At 47.4% G+C, this 14,045-nt stretch overlaps 1 protein-coding gene across 1 annotated transcript in view; it reads left to right on the top strand.

The window, feature by feature from the left end:
• Positions 1-14,045, top strand: part of AGBL4 (AGBL carboxypeptidase 4) — a 1,124,520-nt gene that overhangs the window by 1,047,926 nt on the left and 62,549 nt on the right. The window lies entirely within an intron of this gene.

Genomic DNA, 14,045 nt, shown 5'->3' on the forward strand with positions numbered 1-14,045 from the left:
TATTAGGGTTGTTTTCTTCCCCCCTGCTTTTTTACGTTTCCCCACAATTTCTGTAAGTGTATGTTAACTTTAAAATTGGGGGAAAAATTATGGAGGGAGGAGGGGACCTGGGTACCTAGATATGAGGAGGGACTTTATTTAATAAAACAGAACCAAACTCATCAGAGTCAACTGCATGGTTCTGGGCCCTCCCCTTGGGCAAAAGCCCCATGAAGCCAGCTCAGCCCACGCTGTGGAAGGAAACTGGGATCAATCTGTGCATCCATCCCTCTAACTAGCCATCCTCTATCTATCTTTCCATCCAACCATCCACCCTTTGTACCTCTACCCTCTCTGTTCAAAGCGCCTATCCCACAGGTACCCATATCCAGACTCCTAACATCCTAGGAAGTCTACCAGCTCCTCACCCTCTTTGTAGCATAATAAAGACTCCCTACGTCCCCATCCCCAGACCAAACCTCAGATTGTGCCCTTTATTCCTCCTTTGGCTCTTTCTCGGTCTGCTAAGTCTTTACCTTCAAACACTGCCCTGTCAGCCAGAAGCGCTGGAGGCGGACCCTTGACTCTCCTAGGGTCTGAAAGCAAGGGCTCTGCAGTCAAAAACTGCCTCCAGCCTCCAGTTCTGCCTCTAACTGCCACCTCACCTCTCTGAGCCTCTGTGGTCTGATCTGTGAAATGGGGTGGTGGTAGCATCTCTTCAGAGAGGTGTTGTGAGGATTAGGGACACTTAGTGCAATATTTCCTAAGGCTGGAAAATTGTAAGCACTCAGTAAGTGTTAGCATTTATTCTTATTAGAAGCTCAATCTAGTAACATACAATAGCTGATATTTCAGTGTTAATTTCACAGAGCTATCTTCAGAACATTATCACTATCTTTAAACTGTAGCATTAGAAAAATAGCTCTAGTTCTGGTTATTGCAACAGCATTACAAGTAGGTCTTAAAAAATAGACCAGGAGCAAGTCTAGCCTTTATCTCAGCTCTCTGACCACTCCCCAACCTCCATCAGTGACTCAGGCTTTCTTCAGCTGAGTTAACATTCAACTGGATGACATTCAATTCATTTGCAGGTGTGGGAGCCTTTCTCTCTTATGGCTTCTTGTATTTGTCTCTTCTAATCCATTCTGGATGGATTTTACAGTTTAACCTCTGGCAGCCAAGTGGATACTCGTTATTCCTAGGGTTCGGATGCGCATGTGTGTGCGCATGTGTGGACGGGTGATGGGGCAATTTGCTGTAATCCCTAAGGGCTGATGGCAGCAAGTATGGTTCTGAAGTGAATATCAGTGGATGTGAGCCTCCAGAACCCTGGGGGTGATTCCAGACCCCAGGTGTGGCGGGGGATGGGCTGCCCTAGGAGGGGCTCTGGAAGGGGGGGCTAGCTGGAAGGCAGAGTTTGTACGCTGACTGGCAGCTAAGGCCACATGACAGAAATGACTTCTCACTGGCCACACCTGGAGGGCATGTCAAGGCCAAAGCTTTTCTTTAAACTCCTGGCACCACCAGGGCACACTCAGCAGTTGAAGGAGTTGACTTACTCAGGCCCCCAGTTACAAGATGACAGTTTCTTTCCTGTGAGAGTTGAGCTCTAGGCTGTGACCTTGAAAAATCCTCTAATTGCTAAGGTGTGTTCTTTCATAGACACTTCTGTTACGTGACTGGGCCTTCTTGCATGGATGTGGCAAATGAAAGGATCCTTTGGGATCCTTGGGTGGGGGTGAAGAAAGGGTAAGATGCTGGTATTTACTGAGCATCTATTAAGTGCCTGGCCTCGTCCCTTCTAACCCATCTAACAACAGTCATATGAAGTGGGCATCATTTTCCCCATTTCTCAGCTGAGGAAACTAAGGCTCAGAGTTCATGACACCCCCACCTCCAACACACCCCACGGTAATCTCTCCTGGCGCTCACATTTCTCACCCCACAGCACACTGATGGCTTTATGTGCTTGTTTTTCTCTACTCAACTGTGAACTCCTTGAGGGATAAAACTCCGGATCTGTTACCTCTGCATTCCCTTGCCCAGAGTATAGTGCCTAACACGTCAGTAAAATGTGTCAGTTGAAAGAAGGAACAAATGAAAAGCAGCTAGAGCCTGCAAGGTCACATGGCTGGTGGTAGCGGAGCGGAAGCGGAGTCAGAGCTGCCTGATCCCAAGGACGGTCTCCCGTGCACCACCCCTGCTGCCCCGCCCGTCCTCACTGCAGGTGAGGTGGGTGTGCTCCCCAGGGACACGGCAGCCAGCAGGACCTCGGCATTTCTCAGGAGTCTCCTCTTTTACCTCTCAAAGACTTGCACATGGCCAGCCTAGAAAAGAGGGATTCTATTGATTCGGCTTTTTCTTGAGTATGATGACACCTTTGAATAGCAAATGTTCAGTTACCCTAGTAGTCTTCAGGGTCAGTTGACATTATAAATGGATACACCAGGTTTATTCCGTTACTTTGGGTACTCTGTCCCCTCGCCACCAGCACTGTAAGGAGCACTTGGTTTGAGAAGTCCAGAATGAAATCCTGGATTAAACACCCCAGGGAAATTAGGAGCCGGAGTCCTGAGCGGGGCCAGCTGATACTGATGCGGTCAAGAGTTTTGCACCGCAGGCTGCCTCCTCTTTATTCATAGACTGTGGGCATGGCCCGAGGGTGCACACATCCCTAACTTCTCCCGACTTGGCCCCTTCTGACCTTGAATTAGTAACTCAATCCCAGCCTTCTGCAGTCTCAGAGCTCACTTTGTGGAGCCAGGGAACTTCAGAGCTGGAAACGCTGAAGAGGCTCCCCAAATTAACCCTTTCAGAGAGAAAGGGCGCAGAGCATGTCAGCCCACCTGAGGCCACGTGGGGGCAGAACCGGGACTCAAACTCGGGCCCGCACGGCCTCCATCAGAGTGGAGCACACCTCTTAGGCACCGGGGGTGAGTCATTAGCACATCCGTCTGGTCGCAGTTATCTTGCTGCTTTGTCGCAGAGATGTGTAGTTTCCAGAGCACACTTTAGCATCCATTCGACCCTCATTGCGATGTTGTGAGACAGGGGAGTATTGTTTTGTCTTGCTTTTCACATGGGGTAACGAAGGCCTACAGGTATTAAGTAACTTTCCCAAGAAACAGAGCCAAGGTCCAGTCTTTGTTCTTCTGCCTCGAGGTACCCCCCAGTCCAGCCCAGGGCTGAGCATCCAGGTGGATGAGTCAAGAGCAGGAGGAACGCAGGGAGCAGGACGGAGGGTCATCACTGTTTTCTTTCCCTCTTTCCCCTTTAAGAAAGCACCCAAATTCAGAGTCCCCTCCAGACCCCCAAGCCTTTTCCAGATGCCTCCAAGGGAATTAAGGTGTGGGAGAGGCAGAGGGAACTCAAGAGTCCATGGGTCAGGGCCAACTCCAGGCCGGAAGAGCCTAACGGCAGACTCCAGGCCAGAGTGAGTCAAATCCTGAGGAACAAGGGGCCAGCCAGGGGGTGGGGTGGGCAGGGCAGGGGGAGGGGAGCGTCTCCGTGGGCGTTCAGTGGGGGAGATGGCAGTTGAGACAAGGGACGTCACATGACCAAAGGCACAGAGGAAGAGGACAGAAGAAAGGCGGTGGGTCTGGCTGGTATACAGTGTCCCTTTGGGGAAGGAATGAATTTTTTTTTTAAGTGATCTGAAGGGCCTCAGAATACAAGCTGAGTTTTGTCGTTTAGGCCAGAGGGAACCACTGGAGGTCTGTGAGCAGGGAGAGGGCAGAATGACAAGCATTAGTTCTGATTATGCAATCAGCACCAGCGTTCAGACCTCAAAACGGTGACCCCTTTAATCTGACAGTCCGCTTTGGTATAATTTGTTAAAAATGACAAAATGTCTCATTTTGCTGCAGTTCATTTTGACCTTTCTTAATATTAGAAAGTTAATTTCAGAAGGGAAATAAATGTATTAGTGTTGTCACAGTCATAAAAAGATGAATTCTGTGCTGTCAGGCAAGTTCTTTGAATGAATCCATCACGCCATAGAAGGGTTGCCTTCCAATACCCAGCATCTCCCCAGCTCCCTCCTTTCCTCCCTCCCCCACTTCCTCCCTCTTTCTTTCTGTCCTCTCTGCTCTTTTCCATCCCTCACTCCTTCTCACCTCTCGGCAAATCTACTGTGATGTGCTCTGGGGAGACAGAGATAAAGGCACGGTCCCTACTCTAAGGCAAGACACACTCTAGTGGGGAAGACAGAAAAGGAAACCAGCCGCTGTTGGTGTACCCGGTGCTGGAAGAGGAAGGAGCCAGGAGTTGAGGGAAGAAGCTGTCCATTCCTCAGAGGGACCTCCTGTTAAGTTAGGAAACTGAGTCCTATTGTAGGACTCGGGTTGACTCTGACAAGAGAGAGGACAGTAGGTAGGATTCCGAAGGGTTGGGTTCTGGTCCCATCTCTGAAACAGCAGCTACTAGATCCAGAGCACCCAGACTGTGGTGAGTATTCCACATACATTATTTTATTTAACCTTCACAGCTTTATTAATAGGGTCTTCTTGTTTCCATTTTTTCAGAACAGGAAAATGAGGCTAGGAGAGATGAACTCATTTGGCCCCCTGGGTTGTAAATCTTGCACACAGAGTTGACTCCCAAATCAGGGTGGCCGGCTGTGTACTCTGCCTCCTCTCCAGCAGTTACAGAGAATTATTTTTCATTAGGCCACACAGCATGCTGTTGCAAACTTCACTGTACCAATTATGCTCGCTAGTTGTGTGACCGTGGAAAACCCAGTTCTTTCTTCTCTCTGGATTTGTTCCTCATTAGTTCAGTGAAGAGGCTGACCCAGCTCCAACCACCTCTGGTTGTGGAGAACTCCTGGGATCTGAGGGCATGGTGTAACTCAGTGCTTCTCAAACCTTAAAGTGAGAGAAACACCTGAGTATCTTATTAAAACCCAGGTTCTGATCAGCGGGCCTGGAGTACCATCTGAGAATCTGCTTTTCTGACAAGCTCCCAGGCGATGCTGACTTTGCTAGTTTAAGGATCTCATTTGGAGTGAGTCGCAAGGGCTTAACCTATGGTAGGAGCAAACTTTTGGGTACAGGGTGGACCCGCCGAGGATGTGGGTTTAAGCTTGCTGAAAGGAAAGCAAGCAATAAAAGCAATCTCACTCAGATCGGGTCGGCAAATAGAGTTCTGGGTTCGTTTTATTACCTGGGATTTTCACTATCTTGGGTTTAAAACCAGTGATTCTCTTTAGAGATTAAAAGGAATAAAATTGAACTTCTAAGGTTGCAAAGAAATTTCTTCTACAGTAAACACATCTGTTTTAATTCAAGGTGCAGTCTGATGTTTTCCCCGTAGCCCAGATTTTATCTCGGATGAGTATAGCAACAGCTCTCCCGTGGGCGGGGGACTCTCTCCCCTCCCCACGTCGTGGTGTGCACATGGGATACGGCTCCTTCCCGAGGTGCACCAGCACACTCACAGCTTCTTAAAGCTAATTTCCTAAAGCCCCTCAGGATCCCCATTACCTACTGGGTAAAGACCCTCCAGCTTGGTAGTCATAGCTTTAGACTCATTTCTCTATACTCCTTTGCATGAAACTTTTATCCTAACTGCCGGTTCCTCTTCTCCCAGAAAGATGTGTGGTTCATCCACATTCACATCAACACCCTTCTTACATTCACACCCATCTCTGCACCTTCTCCCCGTACACACACACTCCCCTCTAATAGGACTCTTACCCCTCCTCTCTCATTGACCAGCCCTCAAAATTCTACAAGCATTCAGGTTTGTCTCCACGCCACCACTTCCAGGAAGCCTTCTGTCATCATCACAGCTGTCAGTGAGTACTAACATGGACCCACAAACCTTTTTGTATCATTTTATCTGAGAAGAATTGTGCTAGGTAACTATCACCCATTTTATATCTGAACAGAAAAAAAGGACATGAGATTCCAACCCAGATTTGTTGAACTCTGAAGTCTGAACGCCTTTTCCCCCTCCTTGGCTCGCCTCTTTGCGTCTTTATGGGCGTCATCACGTACTCCTTTGGTTTAGAGCTGCTTTTCTTTCTGACAGGAGGAGGAAACAGTTTTGTTGGGTAAAGAGGCTGAGGTAGATGGGATGGCCTGAAAGACTGCTGGATGTGAGAAGCAGGGGAAGGCTGCCAGGGCGATGCAAGCTGGGGAACAAGGGGCGTCTCCGCCCACCTCTTTTCAACGAGAAAGCACACACGGTGGGGAGAGTCCTTTCCCTACATTATCTTGAGTCTCAAGATTACCTTCTTTGGGCTACATTTTGATGGATTCCTCTGATTATCCTCAGTACCACTGGGTCCCATTCAAGCCAGTTGAGACTAATGAGTTAGAGGCAATCAAATCATAATATGTCAGAGCCAGAAGGAGAATGAGAGATACTCGTTCAGCCTCTTCGTTTTACAAATGAGAAAACTGACGCCAGAAGGAAAATGACTTCCTCAAGGTCACACGGTGATTTAGTGGCATAGATTCATTTGGCGTTTATTGCATCCTTTGCCTCAGCACCTTCCACTTCAGAGCTAGGTGCTTCTGGGTGAACGTGTATTTTAGTTAATGCCAACAGTGCTTCATGCGGCAGATGTCCAAGAAAGAAACTACCATTTTCTGATTCATCACTGTCTCTCTGCCAGCACAGTAGGCTTCCCCCACTGTATTCTTTTCATCAGAGGGTGACCTTGGGAATCCAGACCTTTGACACCTGGCTCCTCCTCCTGTGCCTTATACTTTCCAACACTTTCTCTAATTATTTCTCATGTATTTAATACAAATGCTCACAAATGCAGCTATTACCCTCATGGCCTGAATTCATAATTGTTGCACAACTAAAGGCAACTCTGAGCCTGAGAAAAACAAAGAGCACATTTCTGCATGAAACTGTGCTGTATTAGTCAGCTTTTGCTATGGTAACAAATGACCCCAATAGCTTGGTAGCTGATAACAGCAAACATTTCTTTCACACTCATGTTCCGTGAGGGCTGTGGGTGAGTCAGCCACCCCATCGCTCTGCTCACCTCGCCTCTCTACATCCAAGGTGAGTGGGCATCCCCTGTCTGGGATCTGCTCTTTTCATGGCAGGGGGCAGGGATGCCACCCCAGTCAAAGCTTCCACACAGAAGTGGCCAGTATCATGACTGCTTGCCTTCCATGGGCCAAAGCATGTCCCGAGGCCAAGGCCAAAGTCAGTGAGGTCAGGCTGTCAGTGCTCCTCTTGGATTCTTGGGTAAACAAGGGCAACAGGAGATCCCTTATTACAGAAGGAGAATAATCAGGAAGAGTGATCTGATCTACCAAACTGCCTTGTTGCTGAATCAAAATATGACTACAGGGAAGTTACTTGCCCTCTTCGGACCCCAATTTCTGATCTTTGAAATGAGGGAGTTGGCTTAAGGAAACAAATTAATATAATGGAAAGAGTCAGGTATATCTGAGTTCAAGTTATAGTTGTACCTCAGACTATCTGTGTGATCTTAGGTAAGTTACTTAACCTCTCTCTGTTTTCTGTTTCTTCTAAAATTGAAACCTATAGTTTGGGGGAAAAAAAACCAGAATGGCTTCAACCTGTTAATGTTTCTCATAAACGCTTTAGTTTCTTTTCACCTTAGAAATATCTTTTAGGAAATAATGTCTCTTGAGAGAGAACACTTTTTTTAAGATATGATTTTTAAAGTTCTGTTAAATTTAAGAAAATTTGAATTCAAACACGTTTTTAAATAGAAATATTTATAGTACATGATGCTTTTATAAAAAGATTTTTATTTAGCCGTCTATTCGGCCAGCCAGCTATGCTTTAATTTGTCTGTATGTGTGGGAAGTTGTTAATGGTCATAGCTTCTGGGTTGTAGGATTTCAGGTGATTGGTTTAACTTTCCCCTTTGACCCGAGACAGTGTCCATGCCTTGGCTCTGAGCTTCCACAGGGATGAGCACCCCTGCTTTCCCCACCTTTGTTAGATCCTGGACCCTCCATGTAGATCCCATTTCCTCAGGCAGCCTTCTCTGCCCCAGCCGTCCCAGCGGTTAGGTTTCTCTCCCCTGCTCCCTCACATGCCCTTGGGCTGACCTCTGTGACAGCCAAGGTCACTCTGCATGGGAGGTGCTTGATCTCTGCCTGTCTTCCCTGAGAGCTCAAACTCCTCCTGATGCAGAAACTGGGGCTGATTTATCTCTTTAGTCCCAGCACGCAGCTCAGGGTGTGACACAGAGTAGATGCTCAGTGAATATTTGTAGAATAAATTATAAATGTGGTTCTGTTTGTCCCGAGCAAGCTGTTGATGCCCACAAAGCAGTGAGCCCCAGCCTCGAGGCAGGCCCTCCAGCCCTCTGGCGGTGGTTGCGGCCCCTCCCTCAGCACTGCTTTGCAGGTTTGAATTCTCTGCTGTTTCCACTTCCCTCTCTCCTTCTCTACCTCAAGGGGCCAGGAGAGCTCTGAGCCTAGCTGTTTTTCTTTTCCCTGTTGTGGAATGTTGCAGCATTTAAATTTTAAAAGTAAAGGGATCAAGTTTTATCCTGAGTTGTTTGTTTGTTTCTTTCTGACTAGAGAGTTAAAAAAAAATCTTATTTCCTTCACACCAGTAGAGATAGTCTTACACAGACAAAGAGGCATGCAGAATGCTCATCTGCAGTGTGGCCTAGTGTTTGCGGGAGGGAAACCAGGATGGAGCTGGCATCCTTAGCAGAGTTCTCTAAAATGGAACCAGGAGGCCATGGAGGAAGTGTGGCTTATATACATCTCAGCCTGGATGCCATCTGACCTTTTGACCATTTACTGTCTTAAGGAAGGCATCCAGAAGACGTGCCAGAAACTCAAGGTACTTATTGGACCTTTACCCTAAAATAACTTGTGACAGCCTATCTACTTTTTGGATCCACATCCTTAAATAACTCGTGATTCCTTAAGGACAAATATTTCCTGACTGTCAGAATCCATTACAATTCTCGCTAGGCAACTTTAACAAGCCCCTGACTCTTTCTCTTGCCCCAGCATTCTTTCAGTTTTACCCAAATCTGTGTCTCCTGAATTACAATTCTTAAGACTCCAAATAAAGCTCTTTGTTCTTTGCATCTTCGATACTAATTCTCATTGGACGTGGTTCAAGGCGTATGCTTTGCAGTCATGAAGACTGGTTTTAAATTCTTTATCTCCCTTACTCAGCTGTGTGACCTTGGGTAAGTGAGGCACTCTCTGAAATCTTCTTCATCGTTGAAATGAGGATACTACCTAAAGCTCTGGCTTATGTGAAAATTAAAGGAGATAATGCATGTAAAACATAACAAAGCCTGACAGTCTCATTAAATGGTGAAGACTGCTGGGTTATGACAGCTAAACCTAACACTCGCCAGGGCCAGGCACTGTTTTCAAAAGTACTTTATTTGTATTAACTCTAATGGTTCTCACCACTGAAAGATAGGTATTATTATTGTCCAATTCTGTGGGTGAATAAACAAATTAAACTACTTATCTGTGCAGTCCTGCAGACAGTTCTAGGCCCCTGGGAGTGTGAGCAGAGTGTGCCCTCCTAGTGCCAGCATCTCGCTACCCTTGGGGTGAGACGGGCATCGGCTGAGGCCAGACCCTCCCTGGCTATCCTCTCCCCATCCCCTGTTCTTTCTTGCTCTCCATGCCCCCTGCCCTGGAAGTCACGCCACCTGAACCCCTTCTGTCCCATGCTTCCCTGAAGCCCGGAGCCCGGGGCCTCCGTCAGGGAGCCTTGGCCTACTCCGAAACCACCTGTAGGCTGCCAGGGGGCTGGGCGGCCTGTCCGTTTTTCACACACAGATATCAGGGCCGCTGACAGAGCTGGGCAGACTTGGCAACAGCTTTGGCTGTGAACGGAATCTCAATGAAGGCTTTGGTTCAGCCTACAGTGGGAGTTTATGACCCGGGGGCCCTGGCCTGGTAGTCAGGGAGAATAAATCTTGCGGGCTCAGGGCCCAGCTGTCAGTCCCTGCCCCTGTGCTAGGGGATGGTTTCTTGTCCTCAACCATGGTGAGAGCTGTTCATTTGCATTTGATGCCCACTTTTTTCAGATTGTGTGTGTTTGTGCGTGTGTGTTTATGGCGGGGAGGAGTTGACTCCTTCTTCACCTGGAAGCTAGTTTCCTGGGGTAGAGAAGGGTCCAGCAGACCGGGAGGGTGGGACGAGGAGGGGAGAATAAGGAGGAAGTTACAAAGAAAAGTCAGAGGGAAGTGAAGGCACCTTGGAAGATAAAAGAAAGTAGATAAACTATCTTAGACTACCTGATCTGACACTTCCCACCTAAACGTGCTTAATGACCAAACGCAAGCGTTCTGGAGTTTTGAGATGGGAGGATGAAGCAGCCCCTTACAAAATTTCTTTAAATATTATCTTTTATCTTCAAAATGCATTCATCCTAAACCTAAATATACAACATAAACCCAAAGCAACGTTCAGTCAACCATTTCTTCATTCTCACCTTCAGGGTTGCACCCCCTACCCTACCTCTCCAGCCGTACCCGTCCCCCATGGTTCTCCTATGCATTGTGCCTTCTTCTGCCAAGAGATGCACCCTATCCAATGGCTTCATTGTGGGCAGGAGGGATTCAGCACGTTCAGTCATGTGTCTGGCAGCAAGCATTGGAGATGCAGAGATGAGTTAGACCCACCTCCATCCTCAGGCAGCTCACGGTGCAGAGGGAGAGGCAGACCCAACATGGGATTGTCATGGTGCACCATAGTCAGGCTGGAGCAGCAGCAGCAGCAGCTTGCACATGTAGGGCACGTGCTCTACACCAGGCATTTTCGCATCATCTCTCATCCCAACATTGCCCTGGGGCAGATGTTATCAGGTTTATTGCAGAGATGAGGAAACCAGGGCTGACCTAGTCATACAGCTGATAGGTAAGGCTAAAAGGATTTAAATCCAGGTCTCTTTTAGTTCATAGTTGGAGTTCTTCCTACTCTATTGACTCCTGTAATAAAGAAGAGGGTGACCGAGGAGAACAGAAAATTAACCCAGCCTGGAAGGGTGGGCAGGAAAGCCTTCCTGAAAGGAGCAATGCTAATATTGAATCTCAGAGGGTAAGTAGGAGTTGGCCAGACATCCACAAGCAGGAGGAAGGGAGTTTTAGGTATGAGGAAGATCATGTGAGAAACACAGAGCAGTGAAAATGGCATGACTTTCTTGGGAGTTAAAGAGGGTCCTATGACTAGAGTGAGTAATGCTATAGAAAGGCGGTAAGGTGTCTAAGGCCAGAGGAGTGGGTAGGACCAGGCTGTGAAGGCTTTTCATGCTAGAACATTATCCTTAAGTCTTTGGGGAAGCAACAGAGGTGTATTAGGTGGAGGAGGGACATGGTCAGACTCGTGCTTAGGAAAGTTATCCCCAGCCATGTGCGGAGGATGAATTGAAGGAGGAGAGATGGGGGGCTCTCTCAGCATCTAACCATCCATCTCCATTTGTCTCCATCATTAATCCATGTCTTGGTCTCCTCTGTCTTGTCTCTGTTCACCTGTATCTGTCTGGTTATCAGTCTTTAGCTCTATCTCATCTGTCTTATTTCTGTGGCCCCTCGGCCTCCTTATGTAACCTGAGACAAGACACTTCACCACTCTGAGACCAGGGTCCCTCATCAATAAAATGAGGATCATCATGCCAGCTTCAGAAGGTTGGGTTAGGGATTAGATGTGAGATGGCATGTGAGGTCTTTTTATAGATTACAAAGTGCCATACAAATGTGAAGGATTAGTGTTTTCTAGCTACTGCTTCCTCAGGTGTTATGTTTTGTTTGTATTTTTTTTAAACATTCATTGAGTATGTAGTCTAGGCACCTTGCTATGTGTCTGATAAGAGAGTTTATAATGAGTCAGAAACAATACCAGCCTTCTAGAGGATCAGAGTAGAAGTATATAAAAAACTAGATTAGAAGCCTGTTGTATTTTTCTAACTTTCTGCCTGTCTGTCCAGTTGCCTGTCAATCTGTCCATCCACCCACCCATCCACCCACCCATCCACCCATCTCTCTCTCTGACTCTGGTTGTGCTTACATCTACACTCATGGGCAGTAACCGACTCCGAACCATTCAAGTCACATTGGCCCTTACCTGCAATCCCCACCTCTCTATGGATCACCTTTTACCATGCAATTCTTGAGAGCCTGTCCCCTGAAAAATAAGAGAGAAAAATAAACTGTGACAAGACCACTGCTCTGGATGACTTGGAAGGTGCCTTCTTTCTTTACAGTGTTAGAGCTCTCTCCACCCCTTCCCACTCACAGGGCTCTTGGTACCTCCCTGACGATTTGAGCTTATCCCACATAGTTCTAATACTGCCACATTCTGTAAATCAAGAAGGGTAGGTTGAAAGGCCTGAGGAGCTGATTTCATTGAATTCTACAGTCCCTGTGATTCACCTGGGACTGCCAGGGCGTCCCCAGGCAGTTCCAAACATCCACATCTTTAACAAAGATTGTAGAGTTCACAGTGACTTCGCCCTGTAAGCCCTTTGTCTCTGAAATGTCCCTTAAGCAGCAATATTGTACAGCAGGGAGCAGGTCCTATTCTGCTTGTAAGCCCTGTGACTTCAATCAAGTTACTCAACCACTCTGGGCCTCAACATCAGAATCAGCAGGATGGGGATGACACTTCCTGTCAGGGTGGTGGTAAGGATTCAGTGACATAATGTCCAATGTGCAATGTTGAGCACAGTACCTGACTTTTATGCTCAGTGTATTGACTCAGGGTCTGGACTCATTTATTTTTCCTTAGTGATGAAAAGTATCACTAACCTAAACATGCTGTTTTTGTGATTCTGTGTGTGTGTGTGTGAGTGTGTTTGTGGGTATGAAAGCAGATGTGTTGGTGCAGGTGGAGCTGTACATGGACACGTTTTAAATTTCAGTGCACAGCCTGTGACTGCTGAGGTACCGGAACAGTGCTGCTCGGTGGAACTTCCTGTGATGATGGTGGGGTTCCTCTGCTCTGTCCATTAACAACAGCTACTAGCCACACGTGGCTTCCAAGCACTTGCAGTGTGGTTAGTGCAGCTGAGGAGCTGAATTTTTAAAACCTGATTTTAATTAATTTAAACGCAAATAGTTACAAGTGACAACTATATGAGGCAGTGCAGCCCTAGACTATGCCCTTGTTTTTAATGACACCTGAAATAATTATCGTGGGATGGAAACAAATCCTGAACCTGCTGTGTTTTAGGCACTTGGACATGCAGTAACTCATTTACCCCAGGTCAGCCCTGTGAGAGGAATGGGCTTATTGCCCCTTCCCGTTTGCTGGCAAGGAAACAGACACTTGGAGAGATACAGTGACTCCTTCACTAGTCACAATCTCCAATTTGAGCCTCAATCTCCAATTCCAAATCCCCTCTCTTGTCATGATCTATGCTCATGCTGCCTTCTAGCAATCTCTCCTGTCTGTAAACAGCAGGGGCATTGCTGCTGCCTCAGGGAGCACTCAGGGGTGGGGCCTGGCGGCAGTGAAGCCCTTTCAGTAGCTTGTGAGCGCCCCACTCCTTGCCCCCGACAGTCTGGCCCTCCATCGCCTCTCTGACCTCCTCCTCCAAGACCCCCTACCTCACTCTGCTCTAGACACCAGCTTCCTTTCCAGTGATCTCTTCAGGCATATGGTGCTGCCCGGGGGCCTTCCTCCTCACCCTTCCTGGAGTCTGGCTCCAGCATGTACGAAAGGTTAGGAATTGATCATTACAGCTGCAGGATAGAGAGTGGGTTTGGGTGGTGAGGGAGGGAAAGAGATGTTTTTGAGTGGAAACAGAGCGGTCAGCTACTGCAGTGGTTCAGAATCACAGTAACCAATGCCAAAAACCAAGCCACTGACCCTGCCCAGAGCCTCACAGACTGCTAAGTGTCAAAGCAGGAATGACCATCCTCTGGTGCAAGCCCTTCTTTGAAGAATGGTAAAAACTGAGGCTCAGGAGCAAGAAGGTGATTTTCCCAAGGTTGGCTGAGTTGGTACAGGAGCTCCCATCTCCTGATACGATCTTTTGCCTGTTACCATCTTTTCCCTGCATTACAAGGCCATCATAACAATTGAGGTTTTACTATCAACAACCTTTTTACCTCCATTCCAATCCTTTCGTCTTGA

This window comes from Camelus bactrianus, chromosome 13, assembly GCF_048773025.1.
Source record: "Camelus bactrianus isolate YW-2024 breed Bactrian camel chromosome 13, ASM4877302v1, whole genome shotgun sequence".
In the NCBI taxonomy this organism is placed as follows: domain Eukaryota; kingdom Metazoa; phylum Chordata; class Mammalia; order Artiodactyla; family Camelidae; genus Camelus; species Camelus bactrianus.